Source organism: Tenrec ecaudatus, chromosome 7 (assembly GCF_050624435.1).
Source record: "Tenrec ecaudatus isolate mTenEca1 chromosome 7, mTenEca1.hap1, whole genome shotgun sequence".
Classification (NCBI taxonomy): Eukaryota; Metazoa; Chordata; class Mammalia; order Afrosoricida; family Tenrecidae; genus Tenrec; species Tenrec ecaudatus.
The window spans coordinates 130308076-130322160 of record NC_134536.1 but is presented as its reverse complement, the minus strand read 5'-3'; the positions used below and the strand labels follow the sequence as shown (position 1 = coordinate 130322160).

The window sequence follows — 14085 nt, the reverse complement described above, 5'->3', positions numbered from 1 at the left end:
GGCTGCTGCTGGCTCCGGAATCTGCTGAGGGCAGGGGCCTAGTAGGTGGAAACCCAAGAGGTTCAGGACAGGTCTCTGCTCTCGGAGCCAGATCTGCACAAGGAGTGTTCTGTGGGTGAATAAATGCAGTCCTGAGAGGGAGACAGATGGGAGTTCAAATGCAGCCTCTGCCACACATCGGCTCTGCTCCTGGGGAAGTGTCTGACCTGTTTCCCCACTGTGTGGGGTGAGGTGGTGGGGCATGCGGGCAGCACTGGCCTGCTGAGTAGGCTTGATGTGCAGCTGGCTGGCACGATGGCAGCTGTTGGGGGTCTGTAAAGTCTAGGGGTGTGGAACTGGGGCAGTTGAACTTTTGTTCCTTGGGGAAGCACAGGCTTGGGTTCCAAGCCTCTGGTCACAACAATTTTATCCACTGAGCACCACATGACATCGTTACGAATTGGGCTGCGATCCGCATGGTCAGCAGTTCAAACCCACCAGCTGCTTCTCGGAAGGAAGATGGGCTTTCTTCTCCCGTAAAGAGCTACCACCTCAGAAACTCACAGGGGCAGTTCTCCCCTGTCTGGTAGGGGCCTATGAGTCAGCATCGACTCAGTGGCAGTGAGCTTATTATTTTTACAATTAATTGATTTGATATATACTGTTGGCTCTTAGCAATGAGCCCATGACCAGCAGCTCTAAGTCACACCTGCATGGAGCTTCTCTAGTATTTCCTCGACCACAGCCTTCTCGCCCTTGGGGACACTAGACAAGCACTTCAGTATCGTGCCATTTTAAACAGCAAAATCACTGGCAGTAGGGGTGGGGTGGGGAGGAAAAATAGTCGTAGCCAGAGCAATACCACAAGAAAAGGCAATCAAAGGCCTCCCAGTTGGCAAAAGAGCCCTTAGTGACACTACTGGTTACTCTTTGAGCTGCTAAGCAGTGTGCAGGTGACGTGATCCTACACAGAAAATCCCGGAGCATCCCCAAGAAAGCTACTGGAACTAAGGGGGGATTCAGCGGGGTACTGGATCAACAGGCAAAAAGCAGCTGACACTGATCCCCAAAGCAGAAAACCACAAATAAGGGTGAAGGTGTGGGGAAATTCGACAGTGCGCACCACTGGTGGGGTGGTACCGTGGCACGGCCCCCGTGGGAAACAGCACCACGCTTCCGCCAACAGATGGAGTTGCCATCTGACCCAGCAGTCTCACTACTCGGTCCAGATCCTAGAGAAATGAGAGCGATGTGCAAACAGGTGTGCACACCCGTGTCCAATGGCAGTTCTGTGCACACTGACACCAGGATGGAAGGGGCCTCAGCTGTCCACCAGGGGGCGAAGATCAACAAGCTGGGGTGCATGCCCACGATGGGATGGTCCAGCACGCTAAGGAATACCGAGGAATCCACCAGACATTTCATAACGTGGGTAGACCCGGAGGAGATCGGGCTGAGTGAAAGGGGTCAAGTGCATAAGGGCAAATATTCGACGAGCCCGCCATCAGCCAAGTCCAGGAACGGTACATCGCACAGAAAAGAACTTTCTTTGATGGTAACCTGGGGTGGGAGGGGCGAGGGAGGAGAAACCCCTCACTGGGTGGCAGACCTGTGTTACCAGGGGTGAAGTGAAGGGAAAGCACACGAACGGGAAGGGGGAGGCCAGCCCCAAAGACCAAAGGCAACAGAAGATCCTGGCAGGTATGTGAGGGTCAAAGGCGACAGCGGGTCACGTACACAACCCTCCGATGAGAGTACTAGTTATGAGTGGATGTATAGCTAGCTAGGTAGGCGGAACAGGTGTGGCCTGGCATACAGGAGTACACCCATGAGCACAGAGTGGTTTGGCAGAGAATGCTCCTACACGTTTGTATGGACCGCAAATATACCTGGCTACATAGTACAGCACACGGGGACTAACGTTAGGCCAACTTCTTAGCCATAACCAAATACCTTGAGAGACTCGAGTCACTGGACTGGAGGGCTTGGGACCATCGTCTTGGATGGGGGAGTATCCAGGTTAATTGGCAAACCATAGTCCATAAGAACAATGCTCTACATTCCATGTTGGGGAGCAGCCACCCGGGTCTTAAAAGTTTGTGAGTGGCCATTAAAGATCCAAAGATGGGTCTCTCCCCCATCTAGAGTAAGGAAGAGTGAAGAAAGCCAAAGTCTTAGTGAATAATTAGTCCAAATGACGAATGGACCATGTCAACCACAGCCTCCGCCAACCCGAAACCTGAAGAACTAGATGGTGCCCGACTACCGCTACCAACCACACTGATCAGAATCATAGCAGGGACAGAAATTCAACATCATAAACAAAACTAGAATTACTGGTCTGATAGAGGCTGGTGAAAACCCTGTAAGGGTGGCCCTTCGAACTGAACTGAAGTCACCCCCCAGAAATCACCAAACAACAGACAGACCTAGAGGAGCGTGCCCCTCAGAACCCTTAGCCCATGCAAGCCCAGAGAGTCAGCGTGTGCCCAAAACAAAGCTTGAAGACAAGAAGGGGCCGGAGGAATGGACGATGGACAGGGAAGCCTAGGGAGGAGGGGGGCAGAGTGCTGTCCCGTCGAGGGGATCGCCACGAATGCCGTGACCACACGTGTATGAATTATTGAAGGAGTCCATTTACTCTGCGAGCAAGGCACCCAAACCACAACAAAATGTTTGAAAACAACACCAAAATGTATACCGCGTGGCACTGAGTAGGCCGTGAAAAGACATTGGTTTATGGAGGAATTTGAAACAAGAAGGCAGAGCGGAGCCTCCATCTCCCGCCATTGGGAACACAGCGTCCCTCGGCTCAGTTTTCCAACACTCTGTGCCCATGCCCATGAGCGGGTATTGATCTGGGGTTCCTGATAGCCCACAACACAGCAAATGAAGGTCAGCTCGACACCAGAAGGGGTCCGGTACATAGTAGGTCCTCAAAACATCATCACTCACTGCCATCAAGTTGATGCTGATGCATAGCGACCCTAGAGGACAGGGCATAACTGCCCATTCCGGTTTCTGAGACTGTCGCTCTTTGGGGGCGTGGGACACCTCCTCTTTCTCCTGGGGAGCGGCTGGGGGGTTGAACACATTACCCACACTGCACCTCCAGGACTCCTCTGACCCGTCATGGCGATGAATAAAATGCAGTTTGGTTTCCTATAGGGATCAGAGTGGGGCAGGGGGAGTGTGTCCTGGGAGAGAGGCTGAAGCAGAGATGAGAGAACTTTCTAGACCTGCTGCCTCCGTGCTGGGGCAAGGAGAGGCAGCATGGGAGGAGCAGAGGGGAAGCAGGGAGATCTTCAGGACAAGGGGGGCAGTCTACCGGGTACTGCCATCCTCAGGGCACTGGGCTGGGTCTCAGGCAAGCGGATGCCCATACAATTTCCTTGGCCCCAAAGTGGGGCTCAGAGTTCCTGGCGACTCAGGAGATGCTGAAAAACCAGAAGGAACCATGGCTGTGAGGCCCGCTGGCCGCTCCAATAGCCGTGATGACGACGAAACTGGACGAAGATTGGGAAGGCCAGGTGCGTGTCAGTGACTGGGGGCAGGCTTGTTCAGGGGCAAACCCCAGCTTGATTCCTGGTCGATGCCCCTCGGGGGCAGCCAGCACCCACCTGTCCACGGAAGCCTATATATTACTGTGATGCTGAAAAGATTTTAAGGGGGCTTCCAGGCCAAGGGGGTAGAATTTGACTCCTACTCCTTTCTCTTTGTTCTCTTGCTTCCAGAGTGATTACGGGCTGGGCAGCTAGCCACAAGGCCAGCAGTTCGAGACTACCAGCCACTGTGTGGGAGAGAGAGAGGGTCACTGTGGGTCAGAATTGACTCGATGGCTGTGACTTTTGAGTTTCCTGATTTCCAAATAATACTTGACTCTGATTGGCCCCCAAACTCTGCCCCACCGTCTACCACGCCCCCTAGCTGTTAGTCCCTCTAGTCCCTCATCACCACCACCTCCCAGACCTGGCTCAGGCCTCACTGGGCTTCCTGATATGACATCCTTATCAGACAATCACTCCAAGTGTTCCCCTCATTACCCCTGCCCTGGAGCACCTGCTCAGACCAGAAATCAAAATTCACTGCCCTCAAGTGGATCCCGACTCATGGCCGCCCTGTGGGACAAGGTAGAACTGCCCCAGTGGGCGTCCAAGGCTGTAACTCTTTGCTAGCAGTCCACAAATCTCAACTGTGTCTACAGGTGCCAGGTGCTGTGGGCACTTGGGAAAACTGCCCCTTAGCACAGGCCCTGTCCTGGGAGCTGATAGGACAGTGCAGAAAGAAGACTGTCATATCATCGTGAGTCCAGATAACCGAACAGCAAGAAGACCACTCCCCTTTCCTTTTTGCTGTTAGCAGCTCTTGATGTAGGAACGGACCTTCTTAGGACACTACCAAGAAGCTTCGTTATGTAAAAGATCTTTCTAGGAACATTTTCTTTCCTTTTTTGTTTAAATCATTTTTTTGGGGGGGGTTCGTACAACTCTTATCACAATCCATATATCCATCCATTGTGTCAAGCACATTTGGACATTTGTTGCCCTCATCATTCTCAAAACATCTGCTTTCTACTTGCGCCCTGGGCATCAGCTCCTCATTTCCCCCCCTTGCTCCTCATCTAGAAACATTCTCAATGGCTATGTTGACATCGAGGGCAGCAGCCTAGAATGGACTAGAAGGAGATACATGATGAAGCATCACTAGAAGGTTGACTCGAAATGTATTCAAGTTTTGTTGAGCGCTTACTGAATAGAAGGCATCATGCTTAGCCCTGAAAGTACATGAAGAATAAGACACAGTCCCTCCTATGAAGGAGCCCCTACCCCACCCCACCCCCAAGACACGAGATTGGTAAAGAGAAAAACGGCAACACTGCATGCCGTTGGGGATTGGACTCCAGAAGAGTATGTGCGCTTTCTGTGAGCCATCTGGGAGGTTGTGTGTTGGATGGACACCTGAGCCGACTTGAAGGTGACCAGGCAGAGGGAACGGAACAGGCAAAGACCCAGAATCTGGACAGAGTCGGCTCAGTCAGAAGACTAGAGCACACTGCAGTGGCAGGAGAGCTAGGCTTGGAGAGATGGGCGGGAGCCGTGGCAGAAGCTTGCCCTGCCCACCCCACACACCTGGACATCCTGCTCCAGACAGAGCAGGATGGTTTTGAGCAAGGGAATGCCACAGCCATGGGTTTTCCATGGCAGGTTCAGTGTGGGATAGGGAGGCACATGGTGGGAGGAGGACCATTTTCAGGACAGTTGTGCAGGCCAGTCCAGGCAATGGCTGTGCACAGAGAGGAAGGGAGTGACAGAGCAGGTACAATGGAAAAAGGTGAGACCTGGAGGCCAGGGAAACACAGGTGCCAAGGTGAGCCCCTGGCTTTTTTGTGTGCTTGTTTTTCTCCCGACAAAGTCAGTTGTGGAGTGTTTTCTGTTGCTTGGCTTTGTCTCATGGTGGTGAAATGATTCCCGGAAAAAACATGCCAACCCTCTCAGCCATTTCACCATGTACCATTTCAGTAACACTGTGTGTTTTCAAGTTGTGCAACCATTCAGCCTGATGGTTTTAAACCTTGGCTTGAAGCTGGCAGAAATCAAGACATGGAGATGGAGTTTATTTTGCGACAGATGAAGGCATTGGTCTGGGCCCAGTTGAATTTGAGTTAACAACAGAAAACCCAGTCGGAGCGATTTCAATTCAAAGATGGTGGGTGGAGCTCATGCTCCTATCTGCACACCTTCCTGAAAAACTGAACAATCGTAAAGGTGTAGACCAAAGAGGCAGAAGACAGCAACAAACATTCTAGGAAGCTGGAGAGAAGATGTAGCAGAAACAGTGCTAAGCTAACTGCAAGGGGTGCTGAGAGTCAGCCTACCTAACATTGTCGATCCCCCCTGTCCCAGGCTCTGGATTTGGTGGCTGACACTGGTTGCCTCTAGAATCTAAGACACAGTTGAAAGCTAGTTTTCCAGATCCCTTCCTTGATCCTGTGTAGACAAGATCCTCCCCCCTCCCTCTGCCAGGGTAGACGGTGTGAGATGCATTTTCATGAGTGAGTAAAGCAGAGGACCTGTGACCTGGGAGACACTGATGTACTTGATGCAGGACATTACAGGTGTATTAAATGGGAGACACTGACAGCAAGGCTTCCTCAAAGGCTAGGGTTGGCAGGGTCCACTCACGCACTTCCAACCAGTGTCTTAGAATCCCAGGTATCCCTAGACATCCAGGCATCACCAGATATAGGAGGAAAACCTCTACTGTGAAAAAGCAGAGATCAAAAGAGACAAAAAGCAACTGGAAGGACACTTCTATGCCGAAAGAGGGAAAACCTTCAAGAAAACAAATTAGTTTTAGAAAGATAGTCTATTAGCAGAAGATGCTATAAAGATGAAATTCAGAGAGAATAAATGAACTCTTTAGAATTGAAAAATCTAAGCTGAAATGAAAAATAGCATAGAATGTTTCAAAGTTAAAGTTAAGGCAATCAACTCAAACATAGAGCAAATAAAACAATAAAGAAAAACAGCGGGGTGGGGGTGGGGGGAGACCCATCTAGGAGGTCCAACATCTAACCCTATAATGCCGAGCACGATGTTTTCATAACATTTAATTAAAATGTATATATTGATATATATAGAGAGAACTATGAAAGTAAATAATAAAAACAAATTTTTCCTGAAATTAAAAATTCAGGTGTTATAGGGCTAAATAAGCAGAGATTGCAAAACAGAGAGAATAGAAAAGAGAACATCAAACCGAGAAACCCCAGAACATTTCCCACAGCGGATGACATGAGTTTTAAACTGTATAGACCAAAGAGTTTATGAAAATGCCTCTCACCAAAGCACATCATCCTGAATTTGCAGAGCAAATACTCGAGATGGGGAAGAGGGGGAGAGGTCTTTCTACAAACATCTACAGAGAAGAAATCACACGAAAGGATCAAGACTCAGAATGGTATTAGACCTGCTGGGGAAAAAAACACTCAATATTGATGCAGAAACTAATGAAACATTGCTTTCAAGTTCTAAGAAACAATTCTTTTCATCCTAGAGTTCCATACCCTGCTGAACTATCCAGCCTGAACCTAGGATTGTAAACATTTAGAGACGCATGCATGCTCAACATATTCACAACACAATTCTTGTTCACTATTTCTCACAACAAGAGGGTGTTCCACCGATACTTGTAAAAGAAAGCAGAGCACCCAGCATAAGAGGTAGGTGAAGGGGGTCTCATAGCAGGAGCAGAAGGAAATCGTATCTGACGGGAGAAATCAAAGGGCTTCGGGAGAGATTTCTCCAAGAAGGTGAGATACACAAACTACCTAAAATTTGATACTGTGATACATACGCTGTTAGGAAAATTGGGGGGTTGAATGACTAATAAGTGCAAGGTATGCAGTTCAAAACTACCAGTCACTCTAAGGCAGTTCTGCCCCAACCAAGAGGGTCACTATGGGTCAGAAATCACTCCATGTCTGTGACTTTGGTTTTGAGTTTACAAAGAACGCTAAGCAATAAGCACTTAAAATAATAATATATGACGTGGCATAGCAGCAAATAACATGTAGTCATAATAATAAAAACATTTCTGGGCAGTCTGATGGTGTGGCACGGAGACACAAAGTCTGCAGCCACCTCCATCAGCACCGAATCCTTGGGGTTCTCAGGACAAGATCTGGACAGGCGCCCCATCTCCCCACACATGAAACATTTTGCAGAAGGAAATTGACCAAGACCTATGTCCACTTTAGCCTTGCACTTGGTTATTTCATGCTCTGTGGACTTGCGGCGGGAACCTGAGTGCCAAGGGGGGCCAGGCAGTCTGCAACCCCGTGCTGGTTGTCTCCAATGGAAACAGACTATTGCATTTGTCTTCGCTGCTTGTCCTTTTAATCTTCTTCCTTCCTTCCAACTGTCTTTTGTTTTTTCAAAGCAAGTGCAATGTCTTCCCTGACTTCTGGGCCAAAGGCTGCTCTCTTGAAACCATGCGAGCCACCTGGGAGCGCTGCCTTTGGTATTCCATGAACCCATTCACATCTTCCTTTAAGTCCTTTTTTCTGTTTGTTCTTGTCTTTTCTTTGAAGTTGTCAGTTTGAATGCTTTCCCCTTGGCTTGTCTTTGACCTGCTTCCTCAATGGGCCCCTTCTTCATACCCCGCTACAGTGTTGCCGCCAAGGGCCTCTTGTTAGCTGTGGCTGTAACTCGTGCCCGCCTGGTCATGGTTTCCCAAGACGCACCTGACAAATCGCCTGTGAGTCCTCCAGAGCAGGAGAGTTTACAAGCAAGAGAGGCCTGTCCCTCAAGTCGGGGTAATGAATGGCCCTGAATTGTTGTCAGGTGCCACCGAGTCGGTTCTGACCCCTAGTGACCCCACGCGCAGCAGAACAAAACACTGTCCGCTCCCGTGCCATCTTCACCACTGTCCCTGTGCCTGAGCCCATTGCTGCGGCCACTGTGTCAGTCCATCTGGTCGAAGGCCTTCCCCTTGCACTCTGCTCCTCCACGTACCCAAACAAGATGTCCTTTTCCAGAGACTGGCCTCTCTTGTAAGTAAGGGGAAGTCTTGCCATCGCTGCCTGCAAGGGTCAATCCTCTGGCCATTTTTCTTCCAACACAAACTGGTCTGTCCTTCTAAGCAGCCTCGTGTTGTCACCATTCTTCTGCCTCAAACGCATCGATTCTTCTCCAGTCGTCCTTATTCCTTGTCACCGACCTCACTGAACGGCAGTGAGTTTTGCATGTAGAAATTACTGAACTTGCGTATGTCCTGCTGTGGGTGTTCTCAACAATGACAAAAATAAATAATTTTTTTAATAAACAAGTAGGTGGCTATCTGGTCCCATTGGGGCCCTTCTCGGAGCTCCGAGGCCCTGCTGGAGTTAAGAGAGTTCAACAACACATCCACACGTCTGGGATCCAGGAATCAGGAAGCTGCTACCGTTCCCTCCAAACCTGGCTCTCCGCATCCAGGAAACAACTGAACGGACCTAAAATGCTGCCACAGCGAAACCGCCTGTCGCCACCACCTCTGCTGTCAGCAAAACAGACCAAAGGGGCAGGGAAATGGCCCCTGCTTCACCCTTCCTTCCAAAACACCAAGCTCATGAATATTAGGTAGAACTATTTTTTCCTTCCGATCCCTTTAGTTGCTGTGAGTTTTGAGAACTATGGAACCCAGCTTTTTCTTGCACCCCCCACAGCCTCCACCACCCCTCCCCGGTCCGCATGTCATCCCACCCAGCTCTGCCTTCGCTCAGGAAACTTCTCTTCCCGGACATCCAGAGGCATGCTGCCTGCCTGTTAGCACACTCCTGGGACAGGACACTTGGAGGCGTCGCCAGCCAGTTGTGGTGGGTTTGTTGTGCCAACTAGGCCAATGGGAACACGTGGGCAGAGTTTGATCAGGTCGCTGCTTGATTGGAGGATGACCGAAATAAAGACAGCCAGCATCCCATCTCTCTTGCTCCCTGGTGATCGCACTAGTATGCTGCTGCTTTCGCTAGTTCTCTGCCTCAACCTGTGTGCTATGCTACCTGTGGGCCAAGCCAACCTGTGGATCGTGTGGCTAGAGCTTGAGGCTTCTTTGAGACCTGCTTCACTTTACTGCAGGTGCGTACATTGCTTGAGCTTGAGGCTGGTGGATCCTGCTGGCGTGCATTGCTTGTGTTCCAGATTCCATCAGGGCCTGCCTCAATACGCTCCCATGCTACTGACTGTTGCTGCCCACCCTGTGGTCTGCTGCCTGCGGGTACACTCTGCCTGGCTTGCCTGAGGGAAGACTCCACGGTCTGCTTCCTTGACCTTGGACCCAGCAGCCCACGTGAGTTGAGGGACTTCCAGGATATTAACAGTTCCACGAAAGTGAGTTGAACTGAGCCCTCTGTACTGCTGTGTGGACTCATTAGCTGTTATATTCGTCTCGCTGTATAAACCCATACTATCCTATAAACCTATAGAATCATAAGGGTCCTGATTTTGATGCTCTAGAGAGCTCTTCCGAACACACCAGTCAATTCTGTACACAGTCCAATTCCAGTGTGAGCTCCGCAATGGCACCCTGCTCTACATACTTGAGGAAACAGTAGGGAACTGAAGGAGTCTTCCTTCACGCCCCTCCCATCCCTCAGGACAACATCCGGGGACAAGCAGAATCCCAGGTTTAGCTCACTCACTGTAGCGACCCCTCCAAAAAGGCGTCTAATGGGGGCATGTGAATGGGACTTTATTTGGGAAAAGAACCTTTGCTGATGGAATTCAGTTAAGAATCTCAAAATGGGATCATAGCCTGTTATCCAGATGAACCCTACAGACCTCTCGCTCCCAATGTTCGTATCAGATGAGAATACACACGGAAGACAGACCCCAAACCAAAGACCACTAAGCAAATGAAAACAAAGCTTAACTCTAGAGAAAGCAGAATACTGAATGTCATACTATGCAATCTGACGTACCGCTGCCCACTGCCACCAAATCCGTCTGACTCACAGATACAAAACCTTTCTTTGCTGGGATAAGCCACTTGGTCACAATGTTTTATCCTTGTATGCTGTTGGATTTGATTGTCAGTATTATTACTATTAAACTTTGCAGCTCTGGTCATGAGGGACATTGATTGGCCTGTAGCTGGAGTGGATACTAAACAGCACGAATGATATATCTTTCAGTGCCGGGTTTGGTATTCCTTCAAATAGTGTTGGAATTTTTTTTCTGTTCACAATTAATCTACCTGGAATCTGTTCATGCTTTGGAGGCTTGTTTGTAAGATGGTTAGGCTCGAAACCACCCAGCTATCCGCTACTCATGTTGTGTGTTGTCAAGAAGCTGGAAGCTATGCCACTGGTATTTCAAATACCAGCAGGACCACCCTTGGGAGACCGGTTCCTGACCCAAACAGACCAGGAAGGCCCCGCAAGCTACTTCCCAGAATTATTAGTCAATGAAAACGTTGTGGCACACACACACACACACACACACACTTATTTGCTCACTTTGGCACTGGAGAGGTGAAGTATGGGTGGCGACATCGCGTTTGAGCACCAACAAGAGGGAGGGAGCCCCTTGGGGAGACTGACGGGCATAGCGGACCACACCCTGGGATGGCGAGGGTGAAGCAGGACCAAGAAGCGTTTCGCTCTGTTGCGCAGGGGGCCAGTTTCAGGGCAGCTCACAACAACAACAGGGCAGACACAGAAGTCCTCTTGCTGTTGAGCACCATGGAGTCGAGTTGCCTCTGACTCAGAGCAGGGACCCCACGCGTGGCAGACTGAAGCAGCGCCTGCTCCTGAGTCACCCTCACAGGGGTTGCAATGTCTCAGCCCGTCGTGTGCGTGCATCTCCAGGAAGGTCACTGCTTTCACGGACCCTCCTCCAGGGACTGGGCTCTCCTGACAGCGTGTTCAAGGCACGTGAGATGAAATCTCGCCCTCCTCGCCTCTACGGAGCCCCCGGCTGTACTTCTCCCAAGATGGGTTTGTGGGTTCTTCTGGCAGGCTGTGGAACTTCCAACGCTCCCCTTCCACACCATTCGTCAAAGGTATTGATGCTTCTTGGGTCTGAGTCAGGCGCCCCTCAGTCCTAAGGCGGCCTCTTGGCTCTTCAACACTTTCAAGAGGTCGTGTGCAGCAGATTCACCCCGTGGAACGCTTCGTCTGATGTCTTCACCTGCTGCTTCCAGGCGCGTTGATTGGGGACTCTGGTCGCTGTGAGTCTCAGGTTCGTGGAGACCTTCAAGAAGGCAATATCCATCTGAGAACTGTACCCAGCACCTCCTACATGGTGAGGTTTGCCCACACAAGCCGATGGGAACGAGGACTAGCCCCGCTCTGTGTGAGCTCCGGGCACTGCTCTCCCTACTGTCCTGGGTGGCTCTTTACCGCCCCTTTCCTTTCACACACCTGCTGAGATAGTTAGCGTTTATTGTGTCAACCTGGCCGATGAACACATGTGGGATTAATTGAAGGGCGGAGAGATAAATGGCTCGGCGAGCCTCCCCTCTCTTGTCTCTTGCTCTTTGCTCATCGGATCAGTGTGTGGCTGCCTTGCTTGTTCTGTGCCTCAGTTTGCAAGCTGCACTACCTGTAGGACACCTAACCCGTGGACTGTGTCGCTGTGATTTGAGGTTCCTTCTGCTTCGCCACACCACTGGAATTCACATCTCTTGAGCCAGGGACTGTCGGACCCTGTCATCTGGCTGACTGTTGGTGAACTACCTTCCTGTTTGCTGCCTGTGCCCGGATAGCCTGATTGCTCTTCCCAGCGGCACTTGGGACTTGAAGGACTGACAGTGTCTCACAGCTGTCTAAGGGAGTGAGTTGCACTGAGCCATTTGTACTGCTTTATAATTTAATTAACTATTTATTTCTTATGTTATCTATCTATCGATATAAATATATATATAATTATTAGCATTCTGGTTTTGTTTCTCTAGAGAGCCCTGTCTAGCACAACTGCAAGTCAGTATCCAACCAAAGACTTGAGGAACCACCTCTGCAGATTTCTGTAGCTTTGTGAAGCTTCCTCTTCTCTGGTTCCCAGTCGTGAAAATTCCAGCTGCCTTTGTCTCCCTGAACTCTTGCTGGACATCAAAGCTCTGGCTTCCCACTCCCTGCACCAGAGCCTGCAAAGTGCCGGAGGCACTAAGCTGGAGCAATTGTAGGACTCAGTTCATTCGTTTCCCTGTCCTGGGGATCGCAGGGACATGTGTAAACCCTTGTTGTGCAATCGTTTGTTTCAGACATCTGTCTGAAGTCCTAGATTTCTAAAGGCAAGAAGGAAAAGTCAGTGCCAATTACTTTACTCCAGCAAGAAGCAGGACCTTCTTTTTAAAAATAAATTTATTTTTCAAGTGGTTGTGATGTGCTGGGCCTTCAACAGGCAGGTCTCAGGTCAGACACCCCTTCGGTCTAGATTTAAGAGCAACATGAACTAAATATGTGACTGGCCATTTACGAATCCTCTCCACGGTCGGTTTTCACTACTGCCTACAGGACGCCGCACAGCACGGCAACACCTGCAAAAGCCAGAGCCTGTGTGCGGTGGAAACCGGTCCGAGAAGGAAACATACCTATTTCTCACTAAAACAAGCAATATGAGAATGACAAGAGTGCACCCCTGTCGAAGGGGGGAAACTTGCGAGCCCCAGGAAACCCAGGCAGATGCGTGGAGTTCTGGTTCTTGCAGGCTTCACTGCCCTACCGACCTCAAGGTTGGTGCTGAGAAATGGGTAAGATGCTGCATGTTGAGCACCCAAACTGTGCCCAGCACACCAGAAGTGAGTGTTTAAAACCTGTGAGCTCATCTCTCAGGGGTGAGCGAGACCACCCAACTAGGGCTCCTTCAATACCCACCCCACCCCCCATCTTCACAAAAGAGGGATAAATAGCAGGGCTGGGCTGTCTAGAGAAGCAAAGCTAGTGATGCTTATATCAGAGAGAGAGAGAGAGAGAGAGAGAGAGAGAGAGAGAGAGAGAGAGAGAGAGAGAGAGAGAGAGAGGAGAAGGAAAGCAAGGCTCACACAAGTTGTTGTTAGGTGAGATCAAGTCGGTTCCGACTCATAGCGACCCTGTGTCCAACACTTCCTGGCCCGGTGCACACTGTTGTTGGAGGGGTAAGCTCAGTCCCATTCGAGCTCGTTAGGATGTTGAGGTGGAGTCGTTACCTGACTTGCACAGCTGTTGGGGCTGATGACCCAGGAAAGGAGAAGACGCAGGAAGCCCATGGCAGAGGACTGCAAGGCGGCAGGTCAGGTGGAAGAGTCCGATGGCTCCCGGGGGCAGCAATGTCCTGCCATTGACCAAGTTCTATGAACCAGAAGTCCACGCACTAAATACTGGATCCAGACCACTAAGAAGGGAGCTAGCTCCCCAACAGCATCTACTTACATGGAGTACTCCCCCACCAAAAAACAGATTTTCCCCCCAAAAAGCTATGTACCTAAATTTTTTTTACAAAACAACCCTTATCACCTTCAAAGTACTCACCATTACACTTAATACATCGTTAAATCTATGATTCCATTCTTTTTTTTTAGATGGGTAAATTTTTTTTACATTTTATTAGGGGCTCATACAACTCTTATCACAATCCATACATATGCATA

The 14085-nt window shown here is 49.9% G+C and overlaps 1 pseudogene; it reads right to left on the bottom strand.

Moving 5' to 3' along the window:
* Positions 1-998: 998 nt before the first annotated feature.
* LOC142452508 (zinc finger CCHC domain-containing protein 9-like) lies at positions 999-8557 on the bottom strand (annotated as a pseudogene).
* Positions 8558-14085: the final 5528 nt, after the last annotated feature.